At 47.1% G+C, this 15,551-nt stretch overlaps 2 non-coding genes across 2 annotated transcripts; both read left to right on the forward strand.

Moving 5' to 3' along the window:
* Positions 1 to 3,257: 3,257 nt before the first annotated feature.
* Positions 3,258 to 3,330, forward strand: Trnak-cuu (transfer RNA lysine (anticodon CUU)). Its single transcript has one exon. It is a non-coding gene; the product is annotated as a tRNA-Lys (tRNA).
* A 2,974-nt stretch (positions 3,331 to 6,304) lies between these two features.
* Trnak-cuu (transfer RNA lysine (anticodon CUU)) lies at positions 6,305 to 6,374 on the forward strand. The gene has a single exon. It is a non-coding gene; the product is annotated as a tRNA-Lys (tRNA).
* Positions 6,375 to 15,551: the final 9,177 nt, after the last annotated feature.

A 15,551-nucleotide genomic window follows, 5' to 3' on the forward strand; every position in this document is an offset into this window, starting at 1 on the left:
GACGCACAAATGGATATCGTCCGAGCGTTCACACAGTCATATAAACTTCTTTACGAGAGGGAGTCGCACATGAATGTAGAGGTCAGGGAAGTCCTATCTGACCTACCAGTCTCTCGGAACCTACAAGATGATGCTACGCTCTTGTAGGCGGTGACTTTGGAAGAACTGCGAGAGGCTCTGTTGCGTGGCTCTCCCAACAAAACGCCTGGCCCTGACGGCCTCCCTCTTGAATTTTACAAGCGGTTCTTTGATCTCATGGGCCCAATGTGGGTCAGGATGTACAGTGAACTCCTGGACGCCAATTTTCAGGTACCATCTGACTTTACTGAGGGTCTCTTGATCCCTGTGCCCAAACCCGGCGGAGGCCGTCGCCCTCTTGATTTTCGCCCGTTGACAATGCTAAACACTGACTATAAGCTGTTGACACGCATGCTCCGTGAGAGGCTCAAACCTACGGTAATGGCGGCCATTCACACTGATCAAACCTGCCTCGGGGGCGACACTAATGTGTTTACGACTTTAAGCTCCTATAGAGACGTGGTGGCGCTCATGCAAATTTGCTGCCTCCAAGGCGCTCTTGTTGCGCTGGACTTCGACCATGGTTTCCTGCGAGCTGTTATGGAACACATCGGTGTCCCGCGTCTGACGACGTCTGTTGTGCTTCGATTGATCCATGGGGCTGTCACGAGGATTATGATCAACGGCCGTGTCAACAGATCCGTCCGGCAGGGTTGTCCTCTTTCTGCCATGCTCTTCGCCGTTGCCCTCGAACCAGCTCTTCACGGACTACGGCGACGCTTAGAAGGACTTACCCTCCGTTCCGTAACCTTTCGATGTGGTGCATACGCCGATGATGTGATGTTCTTAGCACGGTCTGGTGACGAAATACACACGGCGTTTTCCTGGCTCCACCAGTATGGGGCGGTGGCAGGCAGTGTGCTCAACCTTCGGAAATCACGCTACATGGAGGTAGGACGAGGAATGCCTGCAGGTCTGGCCGTACCTCTGACAAAGGTCCCGATGCTCAAGTGTTTAGGGATATCACTCCATCGACAAATACAACGCACGGCGGCCTTTACGTATCGTATGGTCTTACGACGACTCCGTTTAGAGGCTCGTCTCAATAAATTCAGATCATTGAACATTTTGCAACGCGCCCAATACGTCAATGTGTACATGGCTTCTCACCTTAACCATTACGCCCATGTACTGTCGATAAAGGACACGATGGCTTCCAGGATACAGGCAGTGTTTGGACACGTGGTGAACGATGGTGCTGTTTTCAAGATCCGCTTTGTTACGCTTACTTTACCCTTCGACAAAGGCGGTGTTGGACTCACTCACGTCAAGCACAGAGCGCTGGCACTGTATCTCCGTTCCATGAGGCGACTCTGGCTTTCACCAACAGCCAGTCTCCCCGGCCTACTGATTGAAGAAGTGGCCCCACGTACGCTGTACCCACCGGTACCAGTTGGACATTTATCGCCCTCGCTGTCACATATTAGAACGTTTTTCGTAGAGCATAGCTATGTGTTGCGGGTTATATCGGAGACACGGAATCCGACAGCGAAGACTTATTATAGTGCTCTCCAGCACTGGACTCCGGATAACGACATTGTACGGCGCCACCCTACGGTCGACTGGCCACGGGTATGGCGAGCCATTCACGCGCCGTTCTTGTCTACTTTCGTGCGGTCGACGTGGTATGTGGTCGTTAACGAGAAACTTCCAACCCGACAACGACTGCATGCCATTCACCTAATTGACGACCCTGTGTGCCCCCGTTGCACGACGTTAGACACGGACGAACATAGACTGAACTGTGGCCCCGCGCGTGAGTGCTGGAAACTGATCCGCCAGATCCTGGCTTTCCTGCTCCGCCGTCCCTACGTTTCGATTTTACCCCAAGAACTCTTTCATCCCGACGCTGTCTATTTCCCTATGACCAGGATGCATGGGGTTATTTGGGTACGAGGAATGGCGATACACTACATGTACCGCGATGGAGACAAAGACGCCCTCGATTTATGGTACTATATGATCGACGAGTTTCTGGTCTTAACGAACAGACAGGATTACCGGACCCTTTTTGCGAACTATTTGGGTTCGTCATTCATGGACCCACCACCCAGCTGGGGTATGCCGGGTGTGAGAAGACATTAACTTGTAGATGTGATCTTTCCACGATTCCCCTATGGTAACAGAAACAGTCTCTGACTGTGTGCAGCGGCCCCGGGCGCTGCAACGATTGGTGGCTGGTGGTGTCCAATGTAATGACGACCGCCCGTTCCTGGCCGCCCGCCTAGCAATATGACCGCGGCGAGCAAGATGGCCCTTTTTAGTTCACTCTATTGGCAACATTTTGCGCATGGCTGCCTTGTTTTTTTATGCATTCTCAAAAAAAAAAAAAAGTGTTAAGGGCCCGGATTCTTAAGCCTGAGGTCTCGTGTTCGATTCCTCCTCTGGCACTTTTTTTTCTTTTGTTTTATTTTGTTGGGTTATTCCACCAATTATTCGGAAAGTTTCTCAATCCTAGATTATATTTAACAAATTAGTTAGATTATTGAATAAAAGTTATTTTCTTTTTGTCTAACAACACAACTCATGGCGGTGGATTTTCCATTTTTCATGGTAAAGTATGAGGAGAAAGATTGCCTTTTTAATAAAAAAAATAAAAAAAAAATAAAAAAATTGGTAGGAAAAAAAAGAAAAAAAAGGGGTAACGTCTAAAAAAAATAAAAAAAAAATGGATCAGGTGTCGGACTTCGGATCTGAAGATTACAGGTTCGAATCCCGACACGCTCGTGTTTTTCCAGTTCTGAAAAAGAAACATACCGTTTTAATGTAGCAATTGAGCAGTACGAAACCGTCTGAATGTTGCTGTAGACAATTTTTGCCTTGGAGTTGCTCTTGAGCTTGAAACACACACAACAAGACCGGTGTTAACTAGCGAAATGGTCGGCAGGGTGCCGTCACCGCGAGTTTTGACTGGCACTTGCACATCTAAAACAACGTCGGAAAGTAACTCGTTCGGCTTTTGAGTCACAACAAGTATGTGTGTTAATTTTGACGATACTAGCTCTGCATGTTTTCATGCAATTCCTTTACCTCTCAGAAATGATTATGAAATAAAAGTGAAGTACGTGACGAGTGTGACGTGAGGAAAGCATTAGGCAGCATGGAGAGTTTCTGTATGGGACCACCCAACCCAAACGAGTACTGTGTGACGTGCTACCTGGCAGGTATTAAGCGAGGCAGCCGGCTAGCTCAGTCGGTAGAGCGTGAGACTCTTAATCCCAGGGTCGTGGGTTCGAGCCCCACACTGAGACAAACGGAATTTTGTTCCGCTGCAGATGTAAATTACCGTTATTCTGATTAACGTGATGTAATGTAAGTAGCAACTTTAAACTTTGCCTACATCTCTGTCAGTCGCAAGGAAACTCTATTTGAAGGTGAAGGTGATTTTGTAGACATGTGTGAAAGACATGTTCTGAAATGCAAGTGTTGTTGTTTGGAGAGCACATCGGTTACGTATCAGATGTGTAGCCAAGCAGTAATGGGTCGCCATAGCTGCAAATGTTAGTAGCTAATATGAAGTGTTGTCAGCTGAAGTCTGATGATGCAGGCGACCGTAAGGCCGAAGTACGCAAGAGTACCGCTAGGCCGCGCCTCTTTAGCTCAGTGGTAGAGCACTGGTGTAGTAAACCAGGGGTAGAAGTTCCATCCTCAGAGGAGGTAGACGAATTTTGGAAATCAGTTTCGCGTTGTGGCCGTATAGCAAACAGTATCCGTGATGACGAACAATTAGCGACAGGCGTTTTATTAAGAATTACTCTCAGATGTGATAAAGGCGAATGGCGCAGTATAGCATTTGCCAAAGCGGTACAGCATAAGGTGGGACGAAGCAGTCTGAATTACATTTTATAGATGTATTTCTCACATATCTCAGAGTCTCTCGCTGTCGTCGTCGTCGTCGTCGTCGTCGTCGTCGTCGCCGCCGCCGCTTCTACAGAAGTAGCAAATGGCCATCGTAGCAAATGCGGCGAGGGACGCCCTGCCTTCGATTCCGAATGCACAAAGTGTGTGGTCTTGTTTCCCAGTCTATATTTGGTCGGTCTCGTAAGAAGTTGAATGTAACGAATGGGTGGGAAAGAGCAAGGGGCAGCGGCTGTGCAGAACGAAAACACAATTCCTCAGAGTGTGAGCGTTTCGAGATGAGTCGTATACAAGTTATAGTTGGTCGTCAGTGACCGTGTGGCCTAATGGATCAGACGTCGGACTTCGGATCTGAAGATTACAGGCTCGAATCCTGTCACGCTCGTGTTTTTCCAATTCTGAAAAAGAAACATACCGTTTTAATGTAGCAATTGAGCAGTACGAAACCGTCTGAATGTTGCTGTTGACCATTTTTTGCTTGGAGTTGCTCTTGAGCTTGAAAAACACACAACAAGACCGGTGTTAACTAGCGAAATGGTCGGCAGGGTGCCGTCACCACGACTTTCGACTGGCACTTGCACATCTAAAACAACGTCGGAAAGTAACTCGTTCGGCTTTTGAATCACATCAAGTATGTGTGTTAATTTTGACGCCACTAGCTCTGCATGTTGTCATGCAATTCCTTTACCTCTCAGAAATGATTATGAAATAAAAATGAAGTACGTGACGAGTGTGACGTTAGGAAAACATTAGGCAGCATGGAGAGATTCTGTATGGGACCACCCAACCCAAACGAGTACTGTGTGATGTGCTACCTGGCAGGTGTTAACCGAGGCAGCCGGCTAGCTCAGTCGGTAGAGTGTGAGACTCTTAATCCAAGGGTTGTGGGTTCGAGCCCCAAGCTGGGCGGAAAGGTATTTTGTTCCGCTGCAGACGTAAATTACCGTTTTTCTGATTAACGTGATGTAATGTAAATAGCAACTTTAAACTTTGCCTACGTCTCTATCAGTCGCAAGGAAACTGTATTTGAAGGTGAATGTGATTTTGTAGACATGTGTGAAAGACATGTTCTGAAATGCAAGTGTTGTTATATGGAGAGCACATCGGTTACGTGTCAGATGTGTAGCCAAGCAGTAATGGGTCGCCATAGCTGCAAATATTAGAAGCTAATATGAAGTGTTGTCAGCTGAAGTCTGATGATGCATGCGACCGTAAGGCCGAAGTACGCAAGAGTGCCGCTTGGCCGCTCCTCTTTAGCTCTGTGGTAGAGCACTGGTGTAGTAAACCAGGGGTGGTAAGTTCCATCCTCAGAGGAGGAAGACGAATTTTGGAAATCAGTTTCGCGTTGTGGCCGTATAGCAAACAGTATCTGTGATGACGAACAATTAGTGACAGGGTTTTATTAAGAATTACTCTCAGGTGTGATTAAGGCGAATGGCGCAGATAAATCATTTGCCAAAGCGGTACAGCATAAGGTGGGACGAGGAAGTCTGAATTACATTTTATAGATGTATTTCTCACATATCTCAGAGCCTCTCGCGGTCGTCGTCGTCGTCGTCGTCGTCGTCGTCGCCGCCGCCGCCGCCGCCGCCGCCGCTTCTGCAGAAGTAGCAAATGGCCATCGTAGCAAATGCGGCGAGGGACGCCCTGCCTTCGATTCCGAATGCACAAAGTGTGTGGTCTTGTTTCCCAGTCTATATTTGGTCGGTCTCGTAAGAGGTTGAATGTAACGAATGGGTGGGAAAGAGCAAGGGGCAGCGGCTGTGCAGAACGAAAACACAATTCCTCAGTGAGTGAGCGTTTCGAGATGAGTAGTATAGATGTTATAGTTCGTCTTATTGACCGTGTGGCCTAATGCATCAGGTGTCGGACTTCGGATCTGAAGATTACAGGTTCGAATCCTGTCACGCTCGTGTTTTTCCAATTCTGAAAAAGAAACATACCGTTTTGATGTAGCAATTGAGCAGTACAAAACCGTCTGAATGTTGCTGTAGACAATTTTTTGCTCGGAGTTGCTCTTGAGCTTGAAACACACACAACAAGACCGGTGTTAACTAGCGAAATGGTCGGCAGGGTGCCGTCACCGCGAGTTTTGACTGGCACTTGCACATCTAAAACGACGTCGGAAAGTAACTCGTTCGGCTTTTGAGTCACAACAAGTATGTGTGTTAATTTTGACGATACTAGCTCTGCATGTTTTCATGCAATTCCTTTACCTCTCAGAAATGATTATGAAATAAAAGTGAAGTACGTGACGAGTGTGACGTGAGGAAAGCATTAGGCAGCATGGAGAGTTTCTGTATGGGACCACCCAACCCAAACGAGTACTGTGTGACGTGCTACCTGGCAGGTATTAACCGAGGCAGCCGGCTAGCTCAGTCGGTAGAGCGTGAGACTCTTAATCCCAGGGTCGTGGGTTCGAGCCCCACATTAAGACATACGGAATTTTGGTCCTCTGCAGATGTAAATTACCGTTATTCTGTTTAACGTGATGTAATGTAAGTAGCAACTTTAAACTTTGCCTACGTCTCTGTCAGTCGCAAGGAAACTGTATTTGAAGGTGAAGGTGATTTTGTAGACATGTGTGAAAGACATGTTCTGAAATGCAAGTGTTGTTGTTTGGAGAGCACATCGGTTACGTGTCAGATGTTTAGCCAAGCAGTAATGGGTCGCCATAGCTGCAAATATTAGAAGCTAATATGAAGTGTTGTCAGCTGAAGTCTGATGATGCAGGCGACCGTAAGGCCGAAGTACGCAAGAGTACCGCTAGGCCGCGCCTCTTTAGCTCAGTGGTAGAGCACTGGTATCCTAAACCAGGGGTGGTAAGTTCCATCCTCAGAGGAGGTAGACGAATTTTGGAAATCAGTTTCGCGTCGTGGCCGTATAGCAAACAGTATCCGTGATGACGAAAAATTAGCGACAGGCGTTTTATTAGGAATTACTCTCAGATGTGATCAAGGCGAATGGCGCAGATAAAGCATTTGCCAAAGCGGTACAGCATAAGGTGGGACGAAGCAGTCTGAATTACATTTTATAGATGTATTTCTCACATATCTCAGAGTCTCTCGCGGTCGTCGTCGTCGTCGTCGTCGTCGTCGTCGTCGTCGCCGCCGCCGCTTCTACAGAAGTAGCAAATGGCCATCGTAGGAAATGCGGCGTGGGACGCCCTGCCTTCGATTCCGAATGCACAAAGTGTGTGGTCTTGTTTCCCAGTCTATATTTGGTCGGTCTCGTAAGAAGTTGAATGTAACGAATAGGTGGGAAAGAGCAAGGGGCAGCGGCTGTGCAGAACGAAAACACAATTCCTCAGAGTGTGAGCGTTTCCAGACGAGTCGTATACAAGTTATAGTTGGTCGTCAGTGACCGTGTGGCCTAATGGATCAGACGTCGGACTTCGGATCTGAAGATTACAGGCTCGAATCCTGTCACGCTCGTGTTTTTCCAATTCTGAAAAAGAAACACACCGTTTTGATGTAGCAATTGAGCAGTACGAAACCGTCTGAATGTTGCTGTTGACAATTTTTTGCTTGGAGTTGCTCTTGAGCTTGAAACACACACAACAAGACCGGTGTTAACTAGCGAAATGGTCGGCAGGGTGCCGTCACCGCGAGTTTTGACTGACACTTGCACATCTAAAACAACGTCGGAAAGTAACTCGTTCGGCTTTTGAGTCACATCAAGTATGTGTGTTAATTTTGACGCCACTAGCTCTGCATGTTTTCATGCAATTCCTTTACCTCTCAGAAATGATTATGAAATAAAAGTGAAGTACGTGACGAGTGTGACGTTAGGAAAGCATTAGGCAGCATGGAGAGATTCTGTATGGGACCACCCAACCCAAACGAGTACTGTGTGACGTGCTACCTGGCAGGTATTAACCGAGGCAGCCGGCTAGCTTAGTCGGTAGAGCGTGAGACTCTCAATCCCCTGGGTCGTGGGTTCGAGCCCCACACAGAGACAAACGGAATTTTGGTCCGCTGCAGATGTAAATTACCGTTATTCTGATTAACGTGATGTAATGTAAGTAGCAACTTTAAACTTTGCCTAAGTCTCTGTCAGTCGCAAGGAAACTGTATTTGAAGGTGAAGGTGATTTTGTAGACATGTGTGAAAGACATGTTCTGAAATGCAAGTGTTGTTGTTTGGAGAGCACATCGGTTACGTGTCAGATGATTAGCCAAGCAGTAATGGGTCGCCATAGCTGCAAATATTAGAAGCTAATATGAAGTTTTGTCAGCTGAAGTCTGATGATGCAGGCGACCGTAAGGCCGAAGTACGCAAGAGTACCGCTAGCCCGCGCCTAATTAGCTCAGTGGTAGAGCACTGGTGTAATAAACCAGGGGTGGTAAGTTCCATCCTCAGAGGAGGTAGACGAATTTTGGAAATCAGTTTCGCGTCGTGGCCGTATAGCAAACAGTACCTGTGATGACGAACAATTAGCGACAGGCGTTTTATTAAGAATTACTCTCAGATGTGATAAAGGCGAATGGCGCAGATAAAGCATTTGCCAAAGCGGTACAGCATAAGGTGGGCGAAGCAGACTGAATTACATTTTATAGATGTATTTCTCACATATCTCAGAGTCTCTCGCGGTCGTCGTCGTCGTCGTCGTCGTCGTCGTCGTCGTCGTCGTCGTCGTCGTCGTCGCCGCCGCCGCTTCTGCAGAAGTAGCAATAGGCCATCGTAGCAAATGCGGCGAGGGACGCCCTGCCTTCGATTCCGAATGCACAAAGTGTGTGGTCTTGTTTCCCAGTCTATATTTGGTCGGTCTCGTAAGAAGTTGAATGTAACGAATGGGTGGGAAAGAGCAAGGGGCAGCGGCTGTGCAGAACGAAAACACAATTCCTCAGAGTGTGAGCGTTTCGAGATGAGTCGTATACAAGTTATAGTTGGTCGTCAGTGACCGTGTTGCCTAATGGATCAGGCGTCGGACTTCGGATCTGAAGATTACAGGCTCGAATCCTGTCACGCTCGTGTTTTTCCAATTCTGAAAAAGAAACATACCGTTTTGATGTAGCAATTGAGCAGTACGAAACTGTCTGATAGTTGCTCTTGACAATTTTTTGCTTGGAGTTGCTCTTGAGCTTGAAACACACACAACAAGACCGGTGTTAACTAGCGAAATGGTCGGCAGGGTGCCGTCACCGCGAGTTTTGACTGGCACTTGCACATCTAAAACAACGTCGGAAAGTAACTCGTTCGGCTTTTGAGTCACATCAAGTATGTGTGTTAATTTTGACGCCACTAGCTCTGCATGTTTTCATGCAATTCCTTTACCTCTCAGAAATGATTATGAAATAAAAGTGAAGTACGTGACGAGTGTGACGTTAGGAAAGCATTAGGCAGCATGGAGAGATTCTGTATGGGACCACCCAACCCAAACGAGTACTGTGTGACGTGCTACCTGGCAGGTATTAACCGAGGCAGCCGGCTGGCTCAGTCGGTAGAGCGTGAGACTCTTAATCCAAGGGTCGTGGGATCGAGCCCCACAGTAAGACATACGGAATTTTGGTCCTCTGCAGATGTAAATTACCGTTATTCTGTTCAACGTGATGTAATGTAAGTAGCAACTTTAAACTTTGCCTACGTCTCTGTCAGTCGCAAGGAAACTGTATTTGAGGGTGAAGGTGATTTTGTAGTCATGTGTGAAAGACATGTTCTGAAATGCAAGTTTTGTTGTTTGGAGAGCACATCGGTTACGTGTCAGATGTTTAGCCAAGCAGTAATGGGTCGCCATAGCTGCAAATATTAGAAGCTAATATGAAGTGTTGTCAGCTGAAGTCTGATGATGCAGGCGACCGTAAGGCCGAAGTACGCAAGAGTACCGCTAGGCCGCGCCTCTTTAGCTCAGTGGTAGAGCACTGGTATCCTAAACCAGGGGTGGTAAGTTCCATCCTCAGAGGAGGTAGACGAATTTTGGAAATCAGTTTCGCGTCGTGGCCGTATAGCAAACACTATCCGTGATGACGAACAATTAGCGACAGGCGTTTTATTAAGAATTACTCTCAGATGTGATAAAGGCGAATGGCGCAGATAAAGCATTTGCCAAAGCGGTACAGCAAAAGGTGGGACGAAGCAGTCTGAATTACATTTTATAGATGTATTTCTCACATATCTCAGAGTCTCTCGCGGTCGTCGTCGTCGTCGTCGTCGTCGTCGTCGTCGTCGCCGCCGCCGCTTCTACAGAAGTAGTAAATGGCCATCGTAGGAAATGCGGCGTGGGACGCCCTGCCTTCGATTCCGAATGCACAAAGTGTGTGGTCTTGTTTCCCAGTCTATATTTGGTCGGTCTCGTAAGAAGTTGAATGTAACGAATAGGTGGGAAAGAGCAAGGGGCAGCGGCTGTGCAGAACGAAAACACAATTCCTCAGAGTGTGAGCGTTTCCAGATGAGTCGTATACAAGTTATAGTTGGTCGTCAGTGACCGTGTGGCCTAATGGATCAGACGTCGGACTTCGGATCTGAAGATTACAGGCTCGAATCCTGTCACGCTCGTGTTTTTCCAATTCTGAAAAAGAAACATACCATTTTGATGTAGCAATTGAGCAGTACGAAACCATCTGAATGTTGCTGTTGACAATTTTTTGCTTGGAGTTGCTCTTGAGCTTGAAACACACACAACAAGACCGGTGTTAACTAGCGAAATGGTCGGCAGGGTGCCGTCACCGCGAGTTTTGACTGGCACTTGCACATCTAAAACATTGTCGGAAAGTAACTCGTTCGGCTTTTGAGTCACATCAAGTATGTGCGTTAATTTTGACGCCACTAGCTCTGCATGTTTTCATGCAATTCCTTTACCTCTCAGAAATGATTATGAAATAAAAGTGAAGTACGTGCCGAGTGTGACGTTAGGAAAGCATTAGGCAGCATGGAGAGATTCTGTATGGGACCACCCAACCCAAACGAGTACTGTGTGACGTGCTACCTGGCAGGTACAAACCGAGGCAGCCGGCTAGCTTAGTCTGTAGAGCGTGAGACTCTTAATCCCAGGGTCGTGGGTTCGAGCCCCACACAGAGACAAATGGAATTTTGGTCCGCTGCAGATGTAAATTACCGTTTTTCTGATTAACGTGATGTAATGTAAGTAGCAACTTTAAACTTTGCCTACGTCTCTGTCAGTCGCAAGGAAACTGTATTTGAAGGTGAAGGTGATTTTGTAGACATGTGTGAAAGACATGTTCTGAAATGCAAGTGTTGTTGTTTGGAGAGCACATCGGTTACGTGTCAGATGATTAGCCAAGCAGTAATGGGTCGCCATAGCTGCAAATATTAGAAGCTAATATGAAGTTTTGTCAGCTGAAGTCTGATGATGCAGGCGACCGTAAGGCCGAAGTACGCAAGAGTACCGCTAGCCCGCGCCTAATTAGCTCAGTGGTAGAGCACTGGTGTAATAAACCAGGGGTGGTAAGTTCCATCCTCAGAGGAGGTAGACGAATTTTGGAAATCAGTTTCGCGTCGTGGCCGTATAGCAAACAGTACCTGTGATGACGAACAATTAGCGACAGGCGTTTTATTAAGAATTACTCTCAGATGTGATAAAGGCGAATGGCGCAGATAAAGCATTTGCCAAAGCGGTACAGCATAAGGTGGGCGAAGCAGACTGAATTACATTTTATAGATGTATTTCTCACATATCTCAGAGTCTCTCGCGGTCGTCGTCGTCGTCGTCGTCGTCGTCGTCGTCGTCGTCGTCGTCGTCGCCGCCGCCGCTTCTGCAGAAGTAGCAATAGGCCATCGTAGCAAATGCGGCGAGGGACGCCCTGCCTTCGATTCCGAATGCACAAAGTGTGTGGTCTTGTTTCCCAGTCTATATTTGGTCGGTCTCGTAAGAGGTTGAATGTAACGAATGGGTGGGAAAGAGCAAGGGCAGCGGCTGTGCAGAACGAAAACACAATTCCTCAGAGTGTGAGCGTTTCGAGATGAGTCGTATACAAGTTATAGTTGGTCGTCAGTGACCGTGTTGCCTAATGGATCAGGCGTCGGACTTCGGATCTGAAGATTACAGGCTCGAATCCTGTCACGCTCGTGTTTTTCCAATTCTGAAAAAGAAACATACCGTTTTGATGTAGCAATTGAGCAGTACGAAACTGTCTGATAGTTGCTCTTGACAATTTTTTGCTTGGAGTTGCTCTTGAGCTTGAAACACACACAACAAGACCGGTGTTAACTAGCGAAATGGTCGGCAGGGTGCCGTCACCGCGAGTTTTGACTGGCACTTGCACATCTAAAACAACGTCGGAAAGTAACTCGTTCGGCTTTTGAGTCACATCAAGTATGTGTGTTAATTTTGACGCCACTAGCTCTGCATGTTTTCATGCAATTCCTTTACCTCTCAGAAATGATTATGAAATAAAAGTGAAGTACGTGACGAGTGTGACGTTAGGAAAGCATTAGGCAGCATGGAGAGATTCTGTATGGGACCACCCAACCCAAACGAGTACTGTGTGACGTGCTACCTGGCAGGTATTAACCGAGGCAGCCGGCTGGCTCAGTCGGTAGAGCGTGAGACTCTTAATCCAAGGGTCGTGGGATCGAGCCCCACACTAAGACATACGGAATTTTGGTCCTCTGCAGATGTAAATTACCGTTATTCTGTTCAACGTGATGTAATGTAAGTAGCAACTTTAAACTTTGCCTACGTCTCTGTCAGTCGCAAGGAAACTGTATTTGAGGGTGAAGGTGATTTTGTAGTCATGTGTGAAAGACATGTTCTGAAATGCAAGTTTTGTTGTTTGGAGAGCACATCGGTTACGTGTCAGATGTTTAGCCAAGCAGTAATGGGTCGCCATAGCTGCAAATATTAGAAGCTAATATGAAGTGTTGTCAGCTGAAGTCTGATGATGCAGGCGACCGTAAGGCCGAAGTACGCAAGAGTACCGCTAGGCCGCGCCTCTTTAGCTCAGTGGTAGAGCACTGGTATCCTAAACCAGGGGTGTTAAGTTCCATCCTCAGAGGAGGTAGACGAATTTTGGAAATCAGTTTCGCGTCGTGGCCGTATAGCAAACAGTATCCGTGATGACGAACAATTAGCGACAGGCGTTTTATTAAGAATTACTCTCAGATGTGATAAAGGCGAATGGCGCAGATAAAGCATTTGCCAAAGCGGTACAGCAAAAGGTGGGACGAAGCAGTCTGAATTACATTTTATAGATGTATTTCTCACATATCTCAGAGTCTCTCGCGGTCGTCGTCGTCGTCGTCGTCGTCGTCGTCGTCGTCGTCGTCGTCGTCGCCGCCGCCGCTTCTACAGAAGTAGTAAATGGCCATCGTAGGAAATGCGGCGTGGGACGCCCTGCCTTCGATTCCGAATGCACAAAGTGTGTGGTCTTGTTTCCCAGTCTATATTTGGTCGGTCTCGTAAGAAGTTGAATGTAACGAATAGGTGGGAAAGAGCAAGGGGCAGCGGCTGTGCAGAACGAAAACACAATTCCTCAGAGTGTGAGCGTTTCCAGATGAGTCGTATACAAGTTATAGTTGGTCGTCAGTGACCGTGTGGCCTAATGGATCAGACGTCGGACTTCGGATCTGAAGATTACAGGCTCGAATCCTGTCACGCTCGTGTTTTTCCAATTCTGAAAAAGAAACATACCATTTTGATGTAGCAATTGAGCAGTACGAAACCATCTGAATGTTGCTGTTGACAATTTTTTGCTTGGAGTTGCTCTTGAGCTTGAAACACACACAACAAGACCGGTGTTAACTAGCGAAATGGTCGGCAGGGTGCCGTCACCGCGAGTTTTGACTGGCACTTGCACATCTGAAACATTGTCGGAAAGTAACTCGTTCGGCTTTTGAGTCACATCAAGTATGTGCGTTAATTTTGACGCCACTAGCTCTGCATGTTTTCATGCAATTCCTTTACCTCTCAGAAATGATTATGAAATAAAAGTGAAGTACGTGCCGAGTGTGACGTTAGGAAAGCATTAGGCAGCATGGAGAGATTCTGTATGGGACCACCCAACCCAAACGAGTACTGTGTGACGTGCTACCTGGCAGGTACAAACCGAGGCAGCCGGCTAGCTTAGTCTGTAGAGCGTGAGACTCTTAATCCCAGGGTCGTGGGTTCGAGCCCCACACAGAGACAAATGGAATTTTGGTCCGCTGCAGATGTAAATTACCGTTTTTCTGATTAACGTGATGTAATGTAAGTAGCAACTTTAAACTTTGCCTACGTCTCTGTCAGTCGCAAGGAAACTGTATTTGAAGGTGAAGGTGATTTTGTAGACATGTGTGAAAGACATGTTCTGAAATGCAAGTGTTGTTGTTTGGAGAGCACATCGGTTACGTGTCAGATGATTAGCCAAGCAGTAATGGGTCGCCATAGCTGCAAATATTAGAAGCTAATATGAAGTTTTGTCAGCTGAAGTCTGATGATGCAGGCGACCGTAAGGCCGAAGTACGCAAGAGTACCGCTAGCCCGCGCCTAATTAGCTCAGTGGTAGAGCACTGGTGTAATAAACCAGGGGTGGTAAGTTCCATCCTCAGAGGAGGTAGACGAATTTTGGAAATCAGTTTCGCGTCGTGGCCGTATAGCAAACAGTACCTGTGATGACGAACAATTAGCGACAGGCGTTTTATTAAGAATTACTCTCAGATGTGATAAAGGCGAATGGCGCAGATAAAGCATTTGCCAAAGCGGTACAGCATAAGGTGGGCGAAGCAGACTGAATTACATTTTATAGATGTATTTCTCACATATCTCAGAGTCTCTCGCGGTCGTCGTCGTCGTCGTCGTCGTCGTCGTCGCCGCCGCCGCTTCTGCAGAAGTAGCAATAGGCCATCGTAGCAAATGCGGCGAGGGACGCCCTGCCTTCGATTCCGAATGCACAAAGTGTGTGGTCTTGTTTCCCAGTCTATATTTGGTCGGTCTCGTAAGAGGTTGAATGTAACGAATGGGTGGGAAAGAGCAAGGGCAGCGGCTGTGCAGAACGAAAACACAATTCCTCAGAGTGTGAGCGTTTCGAGATGAGTCGTATACAAGTTATAGTTGGTCGTCAGTGACCGTGTTGCCTAATGGATCAGGCGTCGGACTTCGGATCTGAAGATTACAGGCTCGAATCCTGTCACGCTCGTGTTTTTCCAATTCTGAAAAAGAAACATACCGTTTTGATGTAGCAATTGAGCAGTACGAAACTGTCTGATAGTTGCTCTTGACAATTTTTTGCTTGGAGTTGCTCTTGAGCTTGAAACACACACAACAAGACCGGTGTTAACTAGCGAAATGGTCGGCAGGGTGCCGTCACCGCGAGTTTTGACTGGCACTTGCACATCTAAAACAACGTCGGAAAGTAACTCGTTCGGCTTTTGAGTCACATCAAGTATGTGTGTTAATTTTGACGCCACTAGCTCTGCATGTTTTCATGCAATTCCTTTACCTCTCAGAAATGATTATGAAATAAAAGTGAAGTACGTGACGAGTGTGACGTTAGGAAAGCATTAGGCAGCATGGAGAGATTCTGTATGGGACCACCCAACCCAAACGAGTACTGTGTGACGTGCTACCTGGCAGGTATTAACCGAGGCAGCCGGCTGGCTCAGTCGGTAGAGCGTGAGACTCTTAATCCAAGGGTCGTGGGATCGAGCCCCACACTAAGACATACGGAATTTTGGTCCTCT

This window comes from Schistocerca gregaria, chromosome 1 (assembly GCF_023897955.1).
Source record: "Schistocerca gregaria isolate iqSchGreg1 chromosome 1, iqSchGreg1.2, whole genome shotgun sequence".
In the NCBI taxonomy this organism is placed as follows: Eukaryota; Metazoa; Arthropoda; class Insecta; order Orthoptera; family Acrididae; genus Schistocerca; species Schistocerca gregaria.